The sequence below is a fragment of the Lissotriton helveticus genome, chromosome 11 (genome assembly GCF_964261635.1).
Source record: "Lissotriton helveticus chromosome 11, aLisHel1.1, whole genome shotgun sequence".
NCBI lineage: Eukaryota > Metazoa > Chordata > Amphibia > Caudata > Salamandridae > Lissotriton > Lissotriton helveticus.
The window spans coordinates 1012180833-1012207643 of NC_136072.1; positions in this window are offsets into that span (position 1 = coordinate 1012180833).

Sequence of the window (26811 nt, forward strand, 5' to 3'; positions counted from 1 at the left end):
TGCCCTCCAGTTCGCTCCTGCCTCGCCCTTCATATGTTCAGTTTTACTTGCCCCCGAAGTAATTTGTTAAACCTCGTACCTTCGCAACAAGTGATCATGTTCCTCCTCACTGCAGCATGTTACTCTCTCAATCGGCGGTTGACTGCACGCCGAGTTTTAAACTGCTATATCACCTGGTCAGTTACCCCGCCTGTTTACTCTAAACCTATCACAACCTTTCAATTAACGCTGTGGTTGACATTCCTAACTACATTACCCATAGTGCACCTATCCTTCAGCCTAACAACCCTCACGCAGATTGGAACTTTTACTTGATCACCTTTCCAGTTTCGTCATTCCTTAGTCAAAATTATACTATACCCCGCCCTCCCTTCTGATGTTAACTAATGGGCCATAAATCCAGTGATGAATAATCTATTCATGATATTACACTTCAAGTAACACATAATACATGCTGAATAAAAAATGTTCCCCAGAAGGTATTTCAAAACCTAATTTGTGTCCATCAACTAATTTGAAACCAAAAGTTCACACACACGAATCTTAAGGTCCTCGGATGTGCAAATCACGTGTTGAACATGTCCTTTTTTAATCCGTACTTTATTCTTTTCTGTGGGTGCTTCTGCAGGTAGGGCAGAAAATCAAATGTCACTGTTAGGGGTTGCAGAGCACTCCAGTTGTCTCTTGTTTAAACCCAAATGTTTCCAAATTGTAGGCTGTATGCGTGCCGCCTGGATTACGTGAACTGCCCTCTGTCAAGTCGGTAATGCAACATTATGGAAGGAGCGGTCCTGCGCTCCAATCCAGGTGCACAGCTGATATGGTAGTTTCAAATCCATTTCAATAACTCTTTCACTTTCGGCACAAATACTCCATGTAATCCAAAGTTTTTATCTTCAAACCATTTGCATATGCGATGCATGAGAAGCTATATAACAGACGCATATCACGTGCAATAAGATCTATGAAAATAAAATGGTTTGAAGATAAAAACTTTGGATTACATGGAGTATTTGTGACGAAAGTGAAAGAGTTATTGAAATGGATTTGAAACTACCATATCAGCTGTGCACCTGGATCGGAGCGCAGTACCGCTCCTTCCATAATGTTGCATTACCGACGTGACAGAAGGCAGTTCATGTAATCCAGGCGGCACGCATACAGCCTACAATTTGGAAACTTTTGGGTTTAATCAAGAGACAACTGGATTGCTCTGCAACCCTTTAACAGTGAGTACAGGCAGAACATTTATAATTACACATGTGGCAAATAAGTTAAGTATGGAAAGACATCTAGGGGCAGATTTATGTTAACTGGCGCATCCCCAGGGATGCGCCAGTTAATGTGCGCCACAGTGCGCCACAGCTCCGCCACCCATGGTGCGCCGCATTTACAATGCGGCGCACCATGGGGCAAAAACGGCACAGATGCGTGACGCATCTGTGCCGTAAAGGCGGCGCATTGCTGGAGTTGCGTCGCAAGCGCGACGCAGCTCGGGGGGTGCCCTATCTGACCAATGCTGCATCAAGACCTACGCCTGCTTCAAGCAGGCGCAGGCTTTTGACGCAGCATTGGCCTGAAAGTGACTGAGTGAAATCTTATAGATTTCACTCAGCCACTTTTGCGAGGCGCACCTGCCCCGGAACGCCCACCCTGCGCCGGAACGCCCACAAGCGGCGCAGGGCTTTACAACGTGACGCATCTGCCTAGATGCGTCACGTTGTAAATCGTTCGTAGGGATGCGCCACGTTTACGCCGCCTTGCGTGACGCAACAGCGGCGTAAACGTGGCGCAAGGGCCTCATAAATCTGCCCCCTAATGTATGGAAATTGGCTCAGATACGCAGGACAAAACGTGTGTGTTATCCCTTGACTCTGCATAATGGTATCTTCAACATATATGTGTATGCTGCATTACTTTGTTCTTGGGCGCTTGCAAAATGTTCATGTATACAGATTTGTTAATTCATATACTCCAATGTCTCAGTAGACCAACGTGAGCTTGTCAAAGTGTTTAATTTGTATGTAGCACGTAGGGGACATGTATTCTTGACCACTACAGATGATGCTTTGACAGCGAATACATTAGAGTGATATGGTGCTGACTGTACATTTGGAATTCATTGCCCCTGTAACAAGAGTCAGTACAGATTGTTTATCAAGACAGGCCTGTGGCATAGTGTGCCACATGATAAATCTTGAGGATGCAGCATTTGTACTTGGTGACTGGGGATGGAAGTATGTCCATCATGTCAACTTATGAATTTGTCCATCCCATTTGCTGTGCCACTTCCAGACTCCCTTGCATGAGGTGAGACATGTTTGTAATGACACATGACACTCAGGAGCATTACAGATCAGACAACAGGCAAAATAGTGCATTGTTGGCCATGTATTTAGTGGAATTTGAAATACATCTGGTTCCATTGCCCTCATGTGTTTGGGAACCATGATTCACTGGCAGACTGACAAGTGCCATGTTCAAATATGTGTAATGAATATAAAAAGTGCCATTAACATTATGCTAGGGCTTGCTCTGTGATGTGTTGTTAGCAAAACTAATGTGTCAAGTCTAAGCAGATGACTGATGTGAATCTGTTTCTCCTCCTTGTTCACAGCATCATCTACGGCTACTGGAGGAGTCAGTTCCATGGACCAAGATGAAGTGGCTAGCCAGACTCGGTCCACTGTGGAGGAGGAGGAGGAACTCAGTGGCTCAGAGGGTGAGGGGAGCCACACTGAGGGCCGCTCAGAAACATGAACATCAGCTGAGGACCAATCCAGCTCCAGTGATGACTCCTTTGTGGTGGTGGGTGTTACCAGAGCAGAGGCCACAACAACAGAGTAACAACAGAGTCTGTACCCACCACTACCATCATCTCCACCCTCCTAGCTGCTTGCATTCCAAAGGTCAGTGGACACTCCTGTGTTAGGGAGCATATCTCCTTTGGTCCTGGTACCACACCCCCTGCATCTGTCACCCCTGCTGCCCTGTGTGTGGAGTCTGTGGACTTGCTCAAACAGATGCATCTGGGGAAGACATCCATGATGAGTGTCCTCCATGCACACACCAGTCTATTGACACAATTGATGTCATACATGGAGGGCATGGCATCAGACATTTCTGCCCTACAGTGGGCTAATCAGTCCATGGCCTCCTCACTGATGGCAGCAGTGTCCCTCCTACAACAGTCCCTCACCCTTCCTACCTCTGCCCCATCCACAGTCCACACTAACCTGTCTGACCAAAGCACACTCACACAGGCACATGCATACACCCCAACAGACACAAACAGCACACAGCAACCTAAAACAAAGTCCAAACAAACAAGCATGCACACTCAGGGCACTGACATCACACACACAAGGGATAGGGCCAAAAACACACCCACCCATCCACAACCACTCCGCATTCCTAAGCTACCTCTCCCTCCAAACCCCCTACCTTTGACTCTCCTGCAAACCCCCCCTTTCCAGCGGGTCTTCCTCTGTTACCTTGGCCTCTTCCCTAATGATACATGAGACCAGACTCGCAAGGGGAAGAGGAAATCACCACGCACAGAGAGGAAATCACCACTGCACACACACCCTCCCCTAAGAGTAGTAACATTGAGGCCCCCACTTGTACATCCCCCAGGACAAAGAAAAGCAAAACCCCACAACCATTCCACACTTCCACCACGAAATCTACATCCTCCTGAGCTCAGGCCACCCCTCCCAAAGTGCACACATCACAAGCCATCCCAGGTTCATCCACACACCATTACGCCATCCCGAAGATGATAAGGCACCCCCACCACAAGGACTTCTACTCCCACAACACCACACCCTCAGTCAGTTCCAGACACTGCAGTGGAGACCCTGCCCCCCCAATCTGACCTGTCCACTGCAGTGGAGCCCCAACCCCCTCAATCAGACATGAGCACTGCAGTGGAGCCCACACCCCTCAACCCAACATGTCCACAGCAGTGGAGCCACAACACCCTCAATCCGACATGTCCACTGCAGCTGATACTGACACTCCAGTAGCTCCCATCCCTCCCATAACCCATACTGGTACACCCTAATCCTGTCCCTGCTGTGCCTGGCCTGCCCCTAAAGATGCCCCTCCAAGGGGAGATGTCCCCTACTAATTTCAATGCAGGCAAGCAATGGATGACAACGCATCATGTTTACCCCCTGAAGAACTCATTAACATGGACTGGCTTGCCATTGGCCTTATTGTTAGTCAAGCATGTTGATTTGTTATATGCAAATGCTGAATAAAGCTTATTTTTGATATTTTTGTTAATTTGCATTTCATGTACATAATGTTGCTTATGAGTGTACTCAAATTGCTGTTGAAATATTGTTTAGTGTCAAAAATGAAATAATGATGTAATGGACTGCATGTGGTCAATGGTATATGTGTCCTATTACCGTATGTATCAATTGCAGGTTGTCAGGATCCACATTGTTTTGGACAAGGAGTGTGACATTCTTTTCACAACCTCCCATCTTTGGCTTACACATTTGCACATATGTTGGGCTGACATTTGTACACATTGTAAAGGTTTTTAACAGAACGCCCGTCTCCAATGGACATGCAGAATAGTGCAGTGATGATGAACAAATCATCTGTCTCATCAGAGCAACTTGGTAAACATGTATTTTGACTACGTGCAGATGACTTTGGAGACACAACGGTACACAGGCTGATGGGACCAGAGAATTATGTTTGTTGTAATTGTTGGATGGATGTCTGAGTTTCATCCTGATATGGTAGACCTCTGCCAAGACCAAGCTTGACACAGCTGACCTTCCACAATAGTGAAATCACCCACCTTGAAGCTTTAAAACACAGGACATCTGTTAGTAGATTAAAAAAATATAATAGGGTTTATGGTGAAATGTCGGATAGACCAGTCCTACAAGCCTACATAGAAATTATTCCACCACAATTCCTATATGGTGCTGAACTGATCTATTTGAGTGGTAAAAACAGTTGGGACGTTGAGGAAGGTAAAACCTTAAAAAATGTATTCTCATTGCCCGAATCTTCAATGGTCTAGGCAGTGAGATTGGAATTGGGAACCACCTCATGAAGCATATTAGCTTAGTACGTTTCTGGCAGCGCCAGGGAATGGGAGAAGAGTTTAAAATCTCACAATGGTGCAGAAATTAAATCTTAAAGAGTGAATTAACATGGGCAAAAGACATAATAGCTATCATTAGTAAAGTGTGTCACATGTTGAGGGTTAAGTCGTGTCTCCAGACCCTCCAAATTGAGGTAGATAAGAGAAAACTTAAGGGCTCAGGGAAATTAGATTTCACGAGCACAGGACCACGATTATCTCCAACAGAAAAGCTCTGTACATTTTATGGCCACCGTGTGGCACAACGAACAACAGTTCCCCTATATTGATAGTTTACCCGGCCTCTGGCTAAGAAGGGAATTATTAAGATTAAGAATTGGGGTTAGCCCCTGCTATGCTAATAGCGAAGTAAAAAGATTGATGATTGATAATACGGATAAGTGTGGCTACTCTTTGGGAACAACTTGTGACATTTTACATACATTACAAGACTGTCTGAAGGTTTTAGATATACGAAAATAACTTTCAATCAATCAATCAATCAATCAATCAATCAATCAATCAATCAATCAATCAAAGACATTTATAGAGCGCACTACTCACCAGTAGGGTCTCAAGGTGCTTGGGGGGGGGGGAGGGTGCCGTTACTGCTCGAACAGCCAGGTCTTGAGCTTCTTCCTGAAGGAGAGGTGGTCTTGGGTCAGGCGCAGGTCGGTCGGGAGGGAGTTCCAGGTCTTGGCGGCCAGGTAGGAGAAGGACCTTCCTCCTGTTGTCGCTCTTCGGATGCGGGGGACGGCGGCTAGGGCGTGGCTGGTTGATCGGAGGTGGCGTTTGGGAGCGTAGAAGTTGATTCGGTTGTTGAGGTAGCTCGGGCCTTGATCGTGTAGGGCTTTGTGTGCGTGGGTGAGGAGACGGAAGGTGATTCTTTTGTTGACGGGGAGCCAATGCAGGTCTCTCAGATGTCCGGAGATGTGGCTGTTTCGTGGGATGTCGAGGATGAGTCTGGCTGAGGCGTTCTGGATCCGCTGGAGTCTCTTCTGGAGCTTGGCGGTGGTTCCGGCGTAGAGGGCGTTGCCGTAGTCCAGTCGGCTGGTGACGAGGGCCTGGGTGACAGTCTTCCTGGTCTCGGTGGGGATCCACCAGAAGATCTTCCGTAGCATGCGCAGGATGTTGAAGCATGACGAGGAGACGGCGTTGACTTGTCTGGTCATGGAGAGGGAGGAGTCCAGGATGAAGCCCAGGTTGCGTGCGTGGTCCGTCGGTTTGGGTGCGGTGCCCAGGGTGGGGGGCCACCAGGAGTCGTCCCAGGCGGAGGGCGAGGAGCCCAGGATGAGGACCTCCGTCTTGTCTGAGTTCAGTTTCAGGCGGCTGGTCGTCATCCACTCGGCTACATCTTTCATCCCTTCGTGCAGGTTGGCTCTGGCGGCGGCGGGGTCGTTGGTCAGGGAGAGGATCAGCTGGGTGTCGTCGGCATAGGAGATTATGTTGAGGTTATGTTGGCGTGCGATGGCCGCGAGGGGGCTCATGTAGACGTTGAAGAGGGTGGGACTCAGCGAGGATCCTTGAGGGACGCCGCAGATGACTTCGGTGGCCTCTGACTTGTACGGTGGTAGGCGGACTCTCTGTGTTCTTCCGTCGAGGAAGGAGGTGATCCATTCCAGTGCCTTCTCCTGGATTCCGACGTTGCTGAGGTGCTGCACTAGGGTGCGGTGGCAGACAGTGTCGAATGCCGCGGAGAGGTCTAGGAGGATGAGGGCCGCTGTTTCTCCGTTGTCCATCAGGGCTCGGATGTCATCGGTGGCAGCGATGAGGGCGGTCTCGGTGCTGTGGTTGGCTCGGAAGCCAGACTGTGAGGGGTCGAGGGATCCATTTGACTCGAGGAAGGCGGCCAGCTGTTTGTTGACGGTCTTCTCGATGACTTTGGCCAGGAACGGGAGGAGCGAGATGGGGCGCTAATTCTTGAGTTCGGTGGGGTCCGCTGTAGGTTTCTTGAGTAGGGCGCTGAGTTCGGCGTGCTTCCAGCTCTCAGGGAAGGTGGCGGTGTCGAAGGAGGTGTTGATAATGTCCCGCAGGTGGGGTGCGATGACAGCGTCGGCCTTGTTGAAGACGTGGTGAGGGCAGGGGTCGGTCGGAGATCCGGAGTGGACGGAGTTCATTGTGCGGACGGTGTCTTCGGTGCTGATCGGAGTCCAGGCGCGGAGAGTGGTGGTGGTTGGCGTTGCTGCGGTCGTGGCGTGCGTCGGTTGGATGCTGAAGCTGTTGTGTATGTCCGCGATCTTGTTGTGGAAGTAGGAGGCGAGGGAGTTGCAGAGGTCTTGCGATGGGGTGATGTCGTTGTTTCCGGCGTTGGGGTTGGAGAGCTCTTTCACGATGTTGAAGAGTTCCTTGCAGTTGTGTGCGTTGTTGTCCAGCCGGTCCTTGTATGCCGTTTTCTTGGTGGCGCGGATCAGTTGGTGGTGCTTCCGGGTGGCCAGCTTGAGGGTGGTCATGTTGCCCAGTGTTGGTTCCCTTCTCCAGACTTTCTCGAGGGCTCTGCAGTTCTTCTTGGAGCTCTTGAGTTCGTCGGTGAACCATGGGGCTTTTTTGCTGCCGGGTCTGCTGGGCGGGGTCCTCAGAGGGGCGAGTTCGTCCGCGCAGTTGCTGATCCACTTCGTGAGGTTGTCGGCGGCCTGGCTGGGGTTCGCTGAGCTGGCAGGAGGGTGCTGGCTCAGGGAAGCGGTGAGCTGGTCGGCTGTGATCTTGTTCCAGCTTCTTCGGGCAACCTGTTGCTGGTGGTGGTGGATCGTCGTTCTTTTGAAGGTGAAGTGGACACAGCTGTGGTCCGTCCAGTGGAGTCCTGTGGCGTGGCTGAAGGCGATGTCTTTGCTGGAAGAGAAGACGGCGTCGAGTGTGTGTCCGGCGAGGTGGGTGGGGGTGGACACCAGCTGCTTGAGTCCGAGGTTGGCGAGGTTGTCGAGCAGGGTGATGGTGTTTCGGTCGCTGTTGTTCTCCAGGTGGAAGTTGAGGTCCCCCAGGAGGATGTAGTCAGCGGAGGGGAGGGCGAGCGGGCTGATGAAGTCGGCGATGTCCTCGCTGAATTGTGTGCGTGGTCCCGGGGGTCGGTAGATCAGGGTGCCTCTGAGGGTGGTCTTCGGGTCGGTGTGGATCTGGAAGTGCAGGTGTTCGGCGGTGGTTAGGGTGTCGTCGGTGTTGGTCGTGATGCGGATGGTGTCCCTGTGGATAATGGCGATGCCTCCTCCCGTCTGGTTGGCGGTGCGGTCCCTCCGGGTGATCTTGTAGCCCTCTGGGATGGTGATGGCGATGTCGGGCGCTGAGGAGGCGTTCATCCAGGTCTCCGTGAGGAAGGCGACGTCAGGGGCTGTGGAGTCGAGGAGGTTCCAGAGTTCGATGGCGTGTCTGTGGACGGAGCGGGTGTTGAGCAGGATGCACTTGAGGTGGTTGCTGCTGGTGTTCGGCTTGGCGGGTGCTGGTGCAGGGCAGGTCCGGATGCAGGTGAACTTGCAGGCGTGGCAGCTGAAAGGTCCGTGGGTGTGCTTCGGGGTGGCTCGGTGACATGCAGGGATGCCGCCGGTGTTGAGTGCGATGAGTTCGGCGGCGTTGTAGGTCAGTCGGGTCGTCTTCTGTCGGTGGGGACCAGGGGTCCTGGCACTGGGCGCGGTCCAGGCGCGGACGGGCGCAGACGGGCTTACCTTTGGCGCGCCTTCGGCGCACAATCGGCGCGCCCGCTGCGCGTTCGCACGGTCGCCATATATGGCGAAGTGCGAGGGGGGGCGGAGCAGCTGGGAGGCGGGAGCGGGGAGGGCACAGAAGGAAAAAAGGGGCGGGGTTAGCGGTGGTGGCGGGAAGCGGGGAGGGAAGAGACGATGGGCAACTACAAAACAGGAAAACAGGCACTACAGAAAGCAAATGTACAATACTAAACAATTACAACAATAAAACAGGGGCACAGGGCAAGAAGCGGCGCCCAGGAGCCTGCAGGTCAGGCGAGCACGGGCAGCAAGGCAGTCAGGCGGGGAGGCACACGCAGCAGCTGGTGGCCGTGCGGCGCGGGGGTGTCCTAGACTAGGTCACCAACTTTTGCGTCCGATTTTCAAAAAGTATGATATTAAAAATAGAGTCCAGGCAGTAAACCTTTTAACGGAAAGGAGTACATTGGACATAGCCTGTGCCATGGGGAAGTTCATTCAAAAAGTTAAAGAATTCCTTAAAAGTGAATATAGTTGAAAGTTTGTTTTATAGTTTTAGGTGACCTGTGTATATGCATTGTGGATAGGACAATTGTGTGTTTTATATGGAATTTCTTATGATGTTTTAAGAATTGTGATTTTATCATTGGTCTAAATAAACTTGTTCTTGAATTGGATTGAAATGAGTAGTGAAATCACCTCATGGCAGTGTGTTAATCTGTGACATTTCCTCGGCACATGGTGTTTGTTCTGTGAGCATGACTCTCTGTGTTCCAAGCCCTTTTTCAACTAAGACTATAGTCCCTGCAAATGTTCCTGTTTGCAAAGCTTGCTGTGTTGTCCAGTGCTTTCTCAACCTTTGAGTGTCCGGGATGTTGGTACATGGGAAACATTGACTCATTATTGTGTCATCCCTGGTTAGGCTTGACATAAGGGCCTGTGCTGTGGGAAAACACACATTTGACATATTTTGGATTCCCCGAGTCACATTTGTGCTACCAACATCAGCATGTTTTAATCTGTCTTCTGTTTTTGAGAGTTTTGCACTTGTATGACTGATCACACTCAGCAGATTCTAACCTTCCCTGTCGTCTGATGGCAACATGTCTTCTTTGTAGGTCTCCTTGAGTGTTTCATTGTTCTGGGACAGAGTTAATTTTCCAAATGTGTCTGATACATTTCATATTATGCACATGTACTCCATCCTATATGGTGGGAAAAATGTCACCAAGTGTAATGACTAGCTATGTGTATTGTGTTTGTAAAACACAGATCTTACCACCAGCCCTGGGATTGTCATAGGTGCATGTGCAATGTCATTGCTTTTCTCTCAGTAAGTTGCCTCTGCTCTCCTTTTTCGGTGCCACTGAGGATCTTAAAGCGCCGGGACACTCTTCGGAGTAGCTGCGCGGTATAAAAATCCCCCCTATAACATAACATAACGTAACGTAACCAGTCAATGTAGGCTTAGCTGATGCACATTGATGCTGAGCAAGGTGGGTGGTGTTCAGACTGACCAAATTTGACTTGTCTCTTAGCAAGGCCCCTAACTACATTGTGGCCTTACATTTCAGGCCATGCCCTGTGAGTAATGTTTAGGTATGTGTGATGAAAGGTGTTCTGTCAACACACGTGACACATTGCGCAAGAGTGAGTGTGCTCCGAAGTAAGGGCCACATCCTAATTTATCATCGCAGTGGGTCATCAGACAGGATACTGTCACCACAGTGTAGTGGCCTTGAGGGTACTGCGGTAGAGAGTCAGTCTCTTGATGTATTGTTTGTTGTTCCACCAAGCTTGTTTCACATGTGACTGTTGTGAACCTGCTCATCAAACAATGCCTGATTGCCACACATATATGTCTCAGTGGAGTTCAGCCCCCCATTGTGTGTGTTGGCATAGCTTAGAGACACTTCCACACACACGCACATGTTGTGTTTGTTCTGTAGTGTGTGGCTGGCTGGTTGTCTTAATGCATCTTCATCCATGTATTTCTACTGGCTTCGAGGGGCATTGAGTGGATGTTTGTTTGAGTTTTTTATCAGCTGGCCCTGGGGCTTCTACATCTTCAGTCTACACATTCATCATGTTTAGAATGTGCCATTGCTGTCACAGTGTGGAACAGGATCTAGTCAAAACTGTGGCTTCCGAAGGGTTCCTTTGTATGTGTGTCTGTTTTTGAACAAATGTGTGTTTATGCATTTTTATGGTCACTTCTTACAATGTCTAATTGGACATTGGTGGCAGTGGTAGCCCCCAATGGCAATGACTGGCTGCACATGGCTGAGGGTATTTTTTAAAGCACAACAATGTTTGCTTCAACAGATATGTGTTTGTTTGGCACACAACCACTACTTTGTCACTACATTACTTGTGGTTTTAAGCCCAAAAATCATATATGATTGTTTGCACATGCTGCGATTTTGAACCCCACACTCACCTTTTGGTCACTACACTGATGGAGGGGTTATACCCATATCCCCTATGAGATTGACAATGCTGGGGCTTTGAATCTCACACTCACCTTTTGGTCACTGCAGTGAGGGGGGTTATACCCCATTTCCCCTATGTGCCTTACAATGTTCGGGGTTTAAACCCCACACTCACATTCTGGTCACTGCAGCGAAGGGGGGTTATACCCCATATCCCCTTTGTGCCTGACAATGCTGGGGGATGGAACCCCACACTCACCTTTTGGTCACTACAGTGATGGGGTTTTCTGTCATTTTTTCCTTTGTGTCTCACTATTGCAGGCAGTTTACACACAAATCAAAGTCTCGAGATGACAGTAGTGGGGGAGTGTTCGCCCTCCAGCCCCTATGAAGTGGACAGTGCTGGTAAGGCTAGACATCCACCCCCTATGGGATGGACAATGCTGGTAAGGATAGACATCCACCCCTTATGTGATGGACATTGCTGGTGGGGATAGACATCCAGCCCCTATGGGCTGGACGGTGCTGGTAAGGATAGACATCCACCCCTATGGGATGGACAATGCTGGTAAGGATAGACATCCACCCCTTATGTGATGGACATTGCTGGTGGGGATAGACATCCAGCCCCTATGGACTGGACAGTGCTGATAAGGATAGACATCCATCCCTATGAAGTGGCCAATGCTGGTGGGGATAGAGATCCACCCCCTACGGGGTGGACATTGCTGGTGGGGATGGACATCCGCCCCTATGGAGTAGGCAATGCTGGTAAGGATACACATCCACCCCCATGTGGTGGACAATGCTGGTAAGGATAGACATCCACTCCTCATGGGGTGGACATTGCTGGTGGGGATAGACCTACCCTTATGGGGTGGACAGTGCTGGTAAGGATAGACTTCCACCCCCTATGGGGTGAACAGTGCTGGTGGGGGTAGACATCCACCTACTATGGGTGTGTAGCCTTTTAAGGGATTGTAACGTTTTTGTTTGTGGTAGGTGGCTGACTTACCGTCTGTGATGAAAGCGTCAGTTCCGGTTGTTGATTCGACCATAGCCGTACAGTATAGGGATGACATGCGCGATCGGATACATCGCTGCTTTGTCTTGTACGCAGTGATTGTGTTGTGGCATGAATTGGAGCTGAAATACAGCTCTTCTGGATGCTGTGACGTGCTTGAGGTGGTGACCTGTTTGGCGCGCAGGAAATATGCATCGTTTACTGCCCAGACGGAAACTGCTTTAGAAATGGCTCCGGACGAGTCCATTTAGCGTATACGGAGCCGGCTCATACGGAAAATGACACTGGATTCAGGGCCTGGGTGTCGCTCGGGATTGGACACATGTGCACATCGTACTTTGTTGTTTGGAAAGACCGGTTCCGGGAATGAGTCAGTCGGATGGTAAGGCTACTGATGGGTCTGGGTGGGCCATGTAGACAAGATCGGAATTGGCCGATTTTTGAAGGTGTCTTCATATGCATTGAATAAAGTGGTAATAGCAACCTTGTATTGCTGTGTGAGGGTAGTTTTTTCAGGATGGCTTGTATCATTGACTGTTATGATAATTTTTTGATGATAGTAATTATTAGTTTCTTGCTTTATTTTGTTAATCGTTCTACCTAGGTAGTGGTTTATTTGTTTGGTAACAGGGCATATATAAAGGAGATGTTGGTAATGTGATATTGTCCGTGGATTGTGTATAATTGGTAAAATGGTTTGGGACATATTTTAAATGTTCCGTCCATCATCCATGTCTCACAATTCTGTAGTTTAAGAAAGTTTGTGGGAGTTGCATAAATTATAATACTTTTGTCGTTAGATTTATTGTCATAAAGTAGAAATTGCTCCTCATTATGAGTTACAGTGAGTTCTGGTGGTGTTTGAATTTCACTGAATGTTTTGGGGGTAGGTGGGGTGGTAGCAGTTTATTTTTTTGTTCTTCCTATTAGCCTTTTTAACGTTGAGACAGAGGGTAATTGGCAACTTACATGTTCTGGAACTCTGGGGAGCACGTCTTTTAGTATTTCAATAGTAGGTTTTTGAGAGCTAGTGCTAGCTTCTTTCAGAGTCTCTAAAGCGTCTCTCACTTCTATTTCACCTATGTTAGGAGGGTGGGTATGTTCCTTAACATTTAATACAGTAGTTTATTTTAGTGTAGGCCTCCCATATCATGCATTTGAAAAATATTCGCTGCATTTTCAATTAATTTTGTCGCCTGTGTCTTTTTCTTGGGTGTACACATATCCTATATATCATTATACAAATGTTCCTTTCTGGGAAGTTATGAATTTTGCACCTTCAGTCATTCTGATGTTTCAAATGCTATGAGATATGTATTTAAAAATATCAAATGTATTGTGATTGCTTTTATTGTAATACAGATTTTTAAATACAAAGTTATATTTACATGCTTGAATATGTTGAACTTTTTTTGACCCTGAGGTGTTTCTTTTGGTGCTTGGCTTTTTATTTCCTTCAGAAAATAAGTTATAATTTTAATAAATGTGTTTAACAGCATTTTCTGTATTTTGGGGTTTGTGGGGTTATTGGGCGCTTCGAGTTGCAATTTTTAGTTGTTTTATTAGTTTAATTGAGATTTAGACTTTTTTGGCAAGATGTTTTTTGATGATGTTAGTAGTTAGGTGAGTGTGTTTGGGAGTTTCTGTAGAGGAGATATAATTATAAACAATATACATTCATTATTTAATTTTTGTAAAAAGTTCTTTACGATTATTTTATACAGTTAAAGTACTTCAATTGATACATTACTTACTTTGTGAAGTTGAAATCTGAGTTTTCAATGAGGAAGTACAATGTTGTGGAAGTCATCCGGCAGAGATTCCCCTTATTCTTCATTTTATTGTTGGAGCATAAAATCCTGTTACATTTTCTTCAGTTTATATAGTGTTTGTTTAATTGTGCTTTCAATCTTATTGGTTTATTTAAGTTGTAGGCGTTTTTCATTGGTTGTTACTAATGTTTTCAATTAATTTGGCGGTTGTTTCCTTATATGGGAAACATGAATTAATGTTTAGTAAAACTTTTTTTATTCCTACTTTATTTAAAAGTATAATAGTATATAATTTGTAATTTAGATTGTATTGAATGTATAATAAAAAAAATTTATTTTATATATTCTGTTTGTACGGAGTAATTCATTTGGTGAATTTAATTATGTTAAAGGCATTTTTTTATTATAATTTATTTAACTTTAATTGTATTTATTTATTATGTTTGTGATATTGTTTATTTTTTTCTTATACATTGTGTTATTAAAAATGTTTTTAAGGTATCAATATTTAGTTTCTGGCAATAATTGTGTGGTCTATATTTTCATTATCGATTCGTGTCATTTTGTATGTTTATTTAATGTTTTCAATATTAGTTATACAATATTTTTTATTGATATTTGTGATATCGATGTTACTGTTTGACGATATTTTTGTGTCGATATTTATGTATTTTTAAAAAAAGTATAGAATATCGATATTTATGTTCTTGATATTTGTCGGTCGATAATTTTGTAGGTCGATATTATGAGTGGCGATGTTATGTCTGTGATCCAAGTGGCTATAATAGAAAAAGAGATAATTGTGTAGTACAGCTGCCGACCTGCAGACAGTAGTAAAGTAACGCAAGTCTGAGACACGAGTATCTCTGTCTAGGGCGCAAGCTAAGCTGGCATGCCTACAACTACAAGATTAATTTAGCTGACCAAGCTCGAGAAGAAGAATTCTTGTCTACTTCATAGTGCCTATTGCCTGAACTTCTAATCTCATCCAAATCTTAGGGGCAGATGAATCGAGGATACCACAAATGTTATGTACTGCTGGTGCTACTGTGCCACTATATAATCATTTTATGTGTTACTGTTTTGCTAAGAGTACTGGTTACAATGTATCTTTTTTTTTTCTTGATATATCGACTCCTACCACACATCTGACAGGAGGGAGAGAGCAGCCAGGACTAAGCAAAGAAAGCTGGAGGCCATAAGTGCCGAATATTGGCGGCTGGTAGTCCTGGAGGAGGAGGAGGCAGCACCTCCAGCCTCTAATGGCCAAGTCCCCAGCCAGGCCCCAGTAGTGCCTCTGGTGGTACGGCACCGTGATCCGGCAGCTGCCCGCTGCCACTCATCTTCTACTGCTGCTACCTCCTTGACAGGGAGAGTGAGACCATTTGAGTGCTGAATGTTCCGTAGGATGACGTGCCTTGAAAGCAGCATAGAAGAGCGTTTCGAAAGCCTAAAGAGGAAGATCTGACTCCTCCTAGCCCGCCACTAGGCTGCTTTTGTGCCCCTTTTTTAATGTTTTAGTGGTGGGTGGGACCTGTTGGGGAGAGGGTGAGATATGGGATTTGGAGAAATTGGATTGGGGTTACGAACATTTGGATTTTGGATTCTAGTTGGATATTGGTTTGCGTTAGGGAGGGGGTTGCTATAGGGATAAAGGATATAGGGTATCACACCAACAGATAGATGCAGTACCCTCACTTGGCCTACTACTCTCTCCTCCTAGTCTATGCAGTCTGCAATTAAATATTTTTATTTAACCCCTATGGACTTTGGAGGGGTGTGGGTGTGTGAATTAATTATTTTCCATAGTATAAAGATTAATATTGCATCTTCAATGAATCCCCTACACTTTTTCTCTTGCCTGTAATTAATTAGGTGACACACTGGCTGCATGGTGATGGTTTGGTCTTCCAAGGTGCAATGGTGGTGGTAGTAGTAGTATATACAGAAGCAGTTGCAAAAAAGAAAATGAGACAGTCACCTGAGGGAGATTAGGGAACGACTAGCAGAAGTATACAAGAAGAAGAGTGCCAAATGAGAAACCAAGATGATAAGCAATGCTAAAGTAAGATAAAACTGAATGGTGGGCTAGGCTAGTACAAATTACAACTGAAGTCGACTCAAGCTATGAAGTGGACAAGGGTTACCTTTAGAGCTGGAAGGATGATGATGCTAACAAATTTTACGGTGGATTCTGTTCCTTTGGAAAAAATTAGAATATCGAATACTGTGCAAGGGTGGGCAATCTATTCCATATATTGCCAGACTGGGCTATATATAGATACGTAGAGCAGAAGAAGATCTTTGCCCTGCCTTGAGTAGGGGTTGCTTTCACCAAATCCACCCCAACAAGCATAAGATCAATTAATGGAGTAAATTTAATATAGTCACACCTCAATAAATCAAAGATCTCGGAGGGAAGAGGGTTAGGGGTTCGATGAATGGATGGGAACGGGGATTAGAGGGAAAGTTTGGACAAACACCACACATGGACAACACATTCATCTTGGCAGCTGCCCATCATAAATCTGTTATGGGAGGAAAAGAGAATGCATGCATAATGATGAGTAGTACTAGACTAGTATGGGGCAGTAAATTAATTATCCAATTGTCTGTCTGCCCCCAGAGAGACAAAAATTACATACATTATGTTTTCTTGTACCGAGCTTTGAAAGATAGCAAATTTAACTGAAATATCTGTAGGAGTCAAATGAGCAAATATAAACAACACACAGACTTGTAATGATTGAAGAAGAGTAAAACAATTATACTGTTTACTAAATTGGAATTTGCACCTCTGCCTTCCTCTAGGACTGTCCGTCCATCAATCGTGGGTGCCTTGCAGATGTGGTTTGGTAAGATAAGTGTGAGGTTTTTTTCCCAGTATGGCGCAGGGTAAAGGGCCTGTAGATGGAAAAACAAAAAATATAATGAAATATCAAGGAGAAAACTTAAACTGCATAAGGAGTGCAACAAGAAGACTTTCAGAGGCAGCATGGCTAAATCATGTCTGTTTCCGGCAGTTACCTCCAACAACAGGCCCCTCACCCAACCTACACTTAGCTTCGAATTTGAGCCAGACAGCAGTGATCACACACACAGCAACATAGAATTTTATAAATGAAGTAAAAAATAAATGCAATACTTACAGTCACACCACAATCATCATCACCACCACCACTACACAGACATGTAGGTTGCCGTTAACCTTTAGGCCACTTCAGAGTCATCATCATCATGCACATCAGTTGGTTTCAGTAAATTTAAAGATGACCATCTTCTTCTGGCGGCATTTCTCAAAGTTGTCATGCTCACGCCCACGCCCTGAGTTATCCATTAATCATCTCTGATCTTCCCGACTCTGACTCCGAGTATGGTGTCCAACTCCAAACCAACAGTGTCCTGAGTGTGTCTGGACTCGTCCCAACTCAAAATGCAATGGATCGGCCCGTAGTAGTACAATTTTGTTACTGAACAACAAGAAAGGAAAGATTGACTTGAGTCACTTTTTTGTGTGTAGAATATAGAAGACATCATTCAAAACCAACAACAATCACTCAGTGTACAATGCATGCCATCATTTACCTGTTTGTTCTTCCGGAGCAGTCCCTCTAGGGTAGAAAAGGATAGATAGATAGTCAGGGCCCAGCGGTGGAGGCAGGCACACATATGTTTGTTTGCATTCTCCATCCAATGTCTGGCTGAAGGAAATAGCTTTAGGGTGAGTTTAGACTCTGGAGTCGGGACTTACTTCTTTACCGACTGCAGACAGTTACAACTCCAATCCAGCAATAAAAGAGTAAGACGGTGGGGATGGATTTAGGAATCAGAGACAGACAACAACAAATAATAAAGTAAATAATGTTCCTTAGCTATATCTTTTTTGGGGGGCGGTGGGTGTCAAAGAAAGAAAGAAAGTAACTAGAGAAACTAAAGCCTAGTTGTCAGGGACGTAGAGCTCATCCTCAAACTCTGGTTGTCCACCCAGAAGTAGGTTACCTAATACACTACTTCCATGACCCGAGTCATCATTATCATCTTTCTGCTGTGCTACTTCAGGTATGGTGTCATCCGGTGGTATAAAGTGCTGATTCATTTGGATCATGGTTAATCTCTCCATGTTTTGGGGTGAGAGACTGGTCCTTCTCACTGTCAGAACGGCACCAGCAGCACAGAAAAAACACTCAGCAGAGACGCTTGCTATGGGGCAAGCAAGAAAGTTTATCTCCAGCCTGCTGAGCACTGGCCATTGGCGCTTTTTCCCATACCAATTCAGCAATGGGTTTTGATCAAAGTAGACCTCTGTTGGGTCATCCAGATAGGTCTGGACCATCAGCTCAATGGTCATGGGTGCTCTGCTTTGCTAGGCCTCTTTTGCCTTTGTCTCAGCACTGGACTTAATCCTGCCTGTAGAAACCATTGTTTTGCCGATTTTGGTGCTGATGCTCCTGTTCTTGTAGTTGTTGATGTTGTTCTTGGTGTTGTTGGTAGTTTTGACAACTGTGAGCCACCAACTGCCGTCAGAGCCTGAAGTTGAACTTGAAGGCTGCCCTGCAGTACTTGTTGTGCCCTGGAGGAGTTGGCCTCTAATTACTGTCCATTCTTTTTCTAGCTCACTGCCTTGCACAGCTATCCAAATGTTGTAGTTGGCAACATTCCCTTCTGAAAAAGGAATGAAAGTCTCCAGTAATGGTGTGTAACGTGGATCAAGAATTGTGGCACAAATGTAATGGTTGGATGACACATTGTCTCTTTGCACCCTTGTATTTGCAGATAAGAGAAGGATTAAGCTCTCCACCAACTCATAAGCTTCTTGTTTTTCTTCACACCTGAGTACATTGCAGACAGCTCCTTTAGCTGGTCCTGTAGCATGTGCAACAATGGGATAGCGTGGCCCATGGTACAGTCCTCCTTGCTGACTTCATGTGTGAATACCTCGAAAGGAAGCAGCATCTCAGTCAGCCATTTAACTAGGCACCATTGGTCCATCTCAATGATCATGCCTTTCACAGTTGCATCCCCTCTTTGAATGACATATTCATTGGTTGGTCTGTACTGCTGAAACAGATGTTCAAGCATGTAATAAGTCAAGTTCCAATGTGTTGGCACCTCCTGGATGAGAGCTTTAACTGGCATTCTATTATCATGTTGAATGATCCTCAGCTGCTTCTGGGCTTTAAAAGAATGGCTGAAAAATGTACAGAATCTTCTGCATGTGGTCAGTAAGTTGCTCACTTGGTCTTCTTTTTTCAGAAAGTCTTGAACAATGATGTTAATGCAGTGCGCCAAACACAGGACCCTGACATAGCCACCATCGGCCATGGGCTTAAATATATTAAAGCCATTGTCCGTGGCAACAAAACCAATGTTAAGCCCTCTTGGTCGCAGCCATTCAAAGACCTTTGTGTTAAAGTCTTCCAAAATGTTTGCAGCAGTATGGGGTTTCTCCATGGCGAGCATAAATGTAAATAAATGTAAATGTCGGAATTTGTAAAGCGCACAGCTACCTCCACCGGAGGTGTCCCGGCGCTGTCCGTATACCGCTTAGGAACCCTTCCTGGCTTTCCTGGTAAATGTCCACTCCTGGGCACCCCCCAGGTGAAGCCAGGCATCCCAGCGCTTTTGGGGCCGTTGTGGAGACTAAGCAAGCTATTGCCCAGAGTTGCAGCGTGGGACCCATGATCAGAACAGGCACTGAGGCGAGAATATCCAGTCAGGGGAATTAATGAGCCGGAGACCCGCCGAGGCGGGAATCGAACCCTGGTCCCTGGCCAGAGCTCTGCATCAAGGTCTGCCTGCTCTAACCATTGAGCCACACTTCTCCACAACGTGCTCTTGGGTGGTTGCGTATCGTACTGGCCCTCCGGCCTAAACTTGATGAAAATGGTAGCCTGGATTTTTTTCTTTTCTGGTGCCACTGATACAGGTGACTTCTTGAGACCAGATATTGTTACGTTCAATGTGCGTTTTTTCGCTGTGGTACTATCTTGCTTCGGACCCCCTGGTGTCTCGGCCTGACTCTTGTGCTGTTGCAATGCTGCTGATGATGATGTGGTCGGTACCACTGCACTGCTGGGGATAGGGATGCTTTCTATACCAGAGAAAACGTCTCCCTGTTGTTCACCTCACCATGATTAGATCTTCATCCCTTCCACCAACAACACTTGCAGTTTTTGGGCTGCTAAGGTGTGCTTCCCACTGGATCGAGTAGTGTTTTCTCAGATGGGTTGTTTGGCCTCTGGTACCATAATTTATACCAAGCTTACCCAAACTAACACCTACTCGACAAATGAAGCATATAGCAATGTTCACCTCCTTCTCATCTAACCAAAAATAAGTCCCACACCAGGGAGGTCAACTTTCTGACACTACTGGTGCCACTTGTAATGTTGGATGAACTGGTAGGTGGGCGTGATCTTTGACTCTCTGCAGTACCTACTTCTACTGATGTGGTTATGGTGGATGTAGGTCACCGGGACTTTATAAATATGACAGCTAGAGGTGGTGTTCGTGGTATCTGTGTTCCTGGTATCCGTGCTGCTCCGAGCTTGCCCCCCGGACACCGCTGCTGCAGGCGCAACATTTTTGTTTCCCAAAAAAGGTCTTGGGTTACATATCGGTGGTGGTAAGTGGCAGTGCCTTCTTCTTCTCACTGGCAACTTTGACTTTATTGGTACTGGTACCATTCTTTGGGGCCATCTTGAAGCTGTCAGTTAGCACACAGGTGCACTTGTCTTAGATTCAAAAGTTGAAGAGATTTCTATGTAGTCACACATCACGTGATATCGTGCGGAGTGTGCAGGCCTTCTGTTTAGCAGTACAATGGGTGATGTTGTCTCCTCCTCTTTTGTGAACCTAAAAGCAAAGAAGCAAGAAGAACATCAGTTAAACGTGGTATTGTTATAGTTGAATTACTAGTAGAAACAAAAATAATAGCATTTAGTATGTGTGTGGTGACACTTTTTTATCAATTGGAAGGTGCACCAGGAAAAGAGTCCATAGTCAATTTGATTACTCCAGCATCCTCTTTATTATTGATATGCAAAATACAGTTTAAAATCCAGCCAACGCATATTGTTACATGTTACCAAGGAACTTCATCAGGTCTCAAAATCAATCCTGTCGCGTAGGCATCATATATGTCCTTTATGGTATACTCTCTCCATCATTTAGCCAGCATTCTCCTCCTCAAATGTTACACAAATCCTAGGTCATGAGCGGTATCAAGGAGCACTATCTCGTCCCAAAAGTGATACCCTCTCCACCTCTGCCCTTGTGGACTGCTCCTGTCTTCCCCACTCTCCTGCCATGGTCTTGTAGACTGCTCCACACTGCATGGTCACACTTGTTAGTACTATCACATCAGTTATTAAAACAATTAACAATACAGTTTGACCATGTGTGAGACTTTGACAACAACAAGGGCATTCATGGTATACTGTACAATGCACTCAGGAAGGATAACAAGAACAACAAAAATACAAATGTAACAGTTTGCCATTGTGCATCACGTGGGTTGCAGCACTCAGGGAGCTGCAGCTGACAAATGACAATGGAGTGGATAAGCCAAGGGTAACAAAGGGAAGACAGACATGCAGGCCTATACGGCAAAAGCACACTGCCATCACAACATGGCCCCCAGCCACATGGTCACAACAACAACAAGCAGGAGGCCTGGAATACAATGAACTCAGGTAGGCCTATATGGACACAGACTTTTCAAAATGCCCCTGGCCACATGGGAGGCTCAGCCAAGGCAAATGATGGCCTACTATTACAAATACACTCACACACTTACCAGACAAAGCAGGCATGCTAAACAACACATCTCTAATGTAAAAATGCCACCAAAAAAAAATCCACAGGGCTAAAAAGGTTTGCCAGTTACAACAACACACACCCAACAAAGGCATTTCATTTAACACACATGACAAAAATGTGAAATACCACAAAAAACACATTTTGTATTTTTAATACAATGCCATCCATTGCCAAAACGATGTTTAAATCTAACAGACACCACAGAAACAGTTGGTTCATGCACACATGAGTAGCTTTGGGCCTACTGGCTGAGAAAGGCCTACTTTTGGTACACTACTGGGCTACATAGCAAATTAAATAAATATTGCAAATAGTTTTCAAAACATGGAGAAGAAATTAGTGAACTGTGGACAGTACCAGGAATTTGGAGATTCTGGGGCATTTTCTTCCTCTTGAAACAAAAAAAAAAAAGGACTCCTTGCACTAAAAAGTGTAGCCAGATGTCAATTTGAGGAGTTTTTTTACTCCAAATCTGTATTCCGAGAAGGTTTTGATGCTGCTCAGGGAGAGATACTTTTCCTTATTGTAGTCGTAGTAGATCCTGCGAGTTTGGGATTGCGATCTTCACAAAACCCCCACCAGAACTCCGCTGGCGCGCTCGAATTATGTGTTTGCCATCGCAAACTGTTGTGGGACCATGCGACCGCCTTGCAAATCTCTTGGTGCTTGCGAAAGGCTTGGTAAATCTCGTCAGTGATCGCAGGCACTGGGTAAGTCACTCCTGCATAAAAACGCACTTTCGGGCGGTTGCAGGCAAAAAAAACTCAGCTCTTTTGCAATGTGTGGAGCTTTTTGGCAACTCTGTGTTCTAAGCAGACTGAGGAGTTGCCAAAAAGTCCACAAACTCCGCAAGTGGAGCAGATTTTTACGCCCAGGGTTTGTTCTAGGGTGCTCCATGTGGAGGAGCTGCTCTCCACCTAAATTCAAGAACCAACCAGAGTTCCCTGCTTCCTTTTTTGTTATGTTATGTTATGTTAATTTATTTCTTCTATAGCGCTCGGCTACTCCAAGGAGCATCCCGGCGCTTTGGTGAAGAAAGAACAGCAAGCAAAACAACCACATAACAACTAAAAGCAGACACAAGAGAAAGATCAAGTTTTATTTAGTAAAGAGCCACGTTTTTAGCTCTCTTCTAAAAGTAAGGAGATTGGGAGCCTGTCGGAGAGGGAGTGGTAGTTCATTCCACTCCTTCGGGGCTAAATAGCGAAAGGATCGACCTCCAATCCTTGCACGCCTGATCACTGGGACTGTCATTTGAGATAGATAGGATGATCTCAGAGATCTGCTGGGTACATATCGGGAGAGGCGTTTCCTTATGTACTTAGGGCCAGATCCATGTAAGGCTTTGAAGGCAAAAGTCAGACACTTGAAAAGAATTCTTTTAGCGATCGGCAGCCAGTGTAAAGAATTCAGTAAAACTGTGGCTCCTGCTCTTCTCGGAAGTCCGTAAATAGCATGGGCTGCCGAGTTCTGGACTACTTGCGAGGGGTTCAAAAGATATTTTGGTAAACCCAAAAAAAGAGCGTTTGCGTAGTCCAGTCGAGATCCAATCAAGGCCTGGACAATAATCTTCCTATGCTGGAAAGACACTAGAGGAAGAAACTTCCTCAGCATTCGTAAAATGCCAAAGCATTTGCCTGAGAGGCACGAAATATGTGGCCCAAAGGACAATTCACTGTCCACAATCACTCCCAAATTTTTTGCCTTGAAAGACACATTGTCAGGAGGGAACAAGTCTTGTGGCCACCAAGCTTTCCAATCTGGTTCACAGGTGCATCCAAAAAAGAGCAGCTCCGACTTATCGGAATTGCACTTTAGTCCATTACACCTGAACCACTCAAAGACCGCGCTAAGGCAATCTCTGATCTTTACGCCGTCGAATGACCCGCCCCTATCACAAGTGAATAGGAGCTGGGTGTCATCGGCATAAGATACGATCTGGGCGCCAAAGGATTCCGCGACTACCGCCAGAGGGGCCATAAAGATGTTAAATAGCATGGGGCTAAGAATGGAACCTTGCGGAACCCCTACCTCTAGCGGAGTCATATCAGCGGAAAAAGGGGGCGCCCAGATCGTTTGCCGGCGGTCGGCCAGAAAGGATTTAAGCCATTTCCACACCGTTCCCCGAATGCCGCTCTCCCAGAGTCTTATAAGGAGGCGATCATGAGGAACGGTGTCGAAAGCCGCCGACAAATCTAACATAACCAACATGGTCCTTCCCCCAGAGTCGAGTACTTCCCTGATGGCATCAGTGACCTCGAGAAGAGCCGACTCCGTGCTAAAATTTGCACGGAATCCCGATTGCGTGTCATGCAACAGGTTGTTTCCTTTGATGAAATTGGAAATCGTCTGATGTGCAAATCTCTCGGCCACTTTCGCCAGAGCAGGGAGAAGGGAAATAGGCCTATAGTTGGCATGGATGAGGGGGTCCAAGGTAGGCTTTTTGATCAATGGCAGGATCAGAGCATGTTTCCATGCCTGCGGGACCACTCCCGTTGACAATGAAGAGTTTAGAAGAGGGTTCAACAAGGCATTTAAGGCAGGTGCCACCTTCCCCAGATGTTTAGCCGGGCAGGGGTCAAGTGGAGAACCTGATTTCAAGCCTGACAGAAGCTCTAAGGAAGTGTCAAGGCATAGGTGTGGAAATTGTGAAAGAGAAGGGCCTACATCCTCCCTGAATGGGGAGGGGGATAAGGGACCCACAGCCGACTGAGAGCTGGAGTGGAAAAGAGAGGCCTGAATGGTTGAGATTTTATTAACAAAAAAGCAATTTGTTTTATCCATACTTCTGAATGAGTATGAGCTGGTGTAAAAGTAGCTGGAGAGGTGAAATCCAGCACAACTTTAAAGATTTCTTTGCATCCATTTTCAGCCTCATCGATCCGACGCTCGAAATAAGCCTTTTTTTCATTCCAGATTGACTGGTGATAGGCTTTAGTTGTTGCTCGAAATTTCAATTTCTCAGTCGGGTCATAGGCCCGTCTCCAGACTCTCTCAGCCCCTTTACAACCCTGCCGTTGCTCCCTTAATTGGGGAGTGAACCATGGGGCCGACGCTCTACGTTCACCTGATGTAAGCTTTTTTTCGGGGATTAGGATCTCGAATCTGGCTATCAGCCAATCATGAAAGAGGCTAAGGTTCTCTTTCAAATTGCCCAGAAGCTGACATGGAAAGGTGGTAAGGGCCTCAGATAACATATCCACTGAAATCAGATGGAAAGGGCGTGAAGTTCGCGTGGTCACAATTGATTCTCTCACCCGAGTCAGAGCAATGGCAGGTACGGAAAAGGAGATAAAAAAATGATCAGACCATAGTACTGGTTCCATAGCCGTTATCGTAATAGATTTTGTTGAGAAAATCTGGTCTAAAGTATGGCCTTTATTATGCGTCGGTTTCTGCAAAAATGGAGACAGTCCTAATGGAGCTGTGATGTCACTAAGTTTCATTGCATCGGGGTCCAACGTGTTGTCCATGTGGACATTGAGATCCCCAAGTAGCATACAATGTTCAGATCTGAGACAAGGGACTGCTTCCTTTTTTGCATACCTGCTCACCTCAAATGTCTGTTTCTCTAGCAGAATTGAAGTCTGACAGGGTATTTACATTATATATATGATGGATTAAAATGGAAATCAAATAGTTTTTCATTGAAAAACAATTAATCGATAGCTTTAAAAAATAAATTAAACATTTAAAAAAATCCTAATTATCTTCAATGAATAAAAAATTTATGTTTTTTATGTAAATTTTCTAAATGTTACATGCATATTACAATGCCAGTGAGGGTGGTTAGTTTACATTTTTTTTAATATAAATATTTATAACCTAATGAATATCTTTTAATTATTTAATTATGTAGTAAACATTACATTTGAAATATATGAAATAGTATCATTTGTAAAGCGAACAGCTACCTACAGAGAGGTATCCCGGTGCTGGGAGCCGTCGGGAAGATTAAGCAAACTATTGCCCAGAGTCACAAGTTGCTGGCCTAACCTGCCGCCGGCGCCAGGGATCAAACACTGAGTCCCCGTGTTCCGGAGTCAGCCTCCCTTGCCACTGCACCACAGCACCACAGCTTGAGTTATTATGCTGCAACATTTTACTTTATAAGTTCATGGTTATTAATTATGTTAAATGAATTTAGTTCTTTATTTTATATTAAATATGATTAGTGTTTTTTAAGAAGTAATAAATATAATTATTCTCCCATATACTTTACTAGTGGGAGATATCCTCCCTGGTGGCGGAGATCTCCTCCACATGTCTCCAGACCCATATTTCAGTGGGTGGAACATGTAAGCCTACACTCAGATTTAAATCAGAAGTGGTGAAGAAGGACAAAAGTGTAGACTTATACCTAGTTGCAGGTGGAGATTTATACATGAGTACATCTACACCTGTAATTATCTTTGTGATTAAGGCCCTCAGTTTTGTTTTGAATATGTCCCCAGAAAATTGCACAGCATGGGGTAATGCAAGCTGAAAGCCATCCAGAAAACCAATTTGATATGCAATTCCCCAGTTCCTATCGGCACTCTTTTAATAGTGCCTGCTGGACTGGGCCTTTTTGCATGGTTATCCCTCAACTTTCTGGCTTCCTCCTCCTATTTTTCTGACCCCCTTTTTGTTGGCTTTAGGACTTTGGCCACTTTACCACTTCTAATCAGTGCTAAAATGCATGTGCTCTCACCCATAAAACATGGTATGATTGGTTTACACTTGTTTAGCATATTAAATTTACTTTTAAGTCCCTTGTAAGGTGGTATCCCTTATACTTAGGGCCTGTAAATGAAATGCTACTAGTGGGCCTGCAGCACTCCTTGTGCCACACACTGACGCAGCCTTTCAAGCCTGTCTCAGGTCTGCCACTACAGAGCCTGTGTGCACAGTTTATTGCTAGTTTGAGTTGGCATTTAAAACTACTACTATCTCCTTTTACTACATATAGGGCACTCGTAAGGTAGACCCTAGTTAGCCCTATGGACAGGGTGCTGTGTAA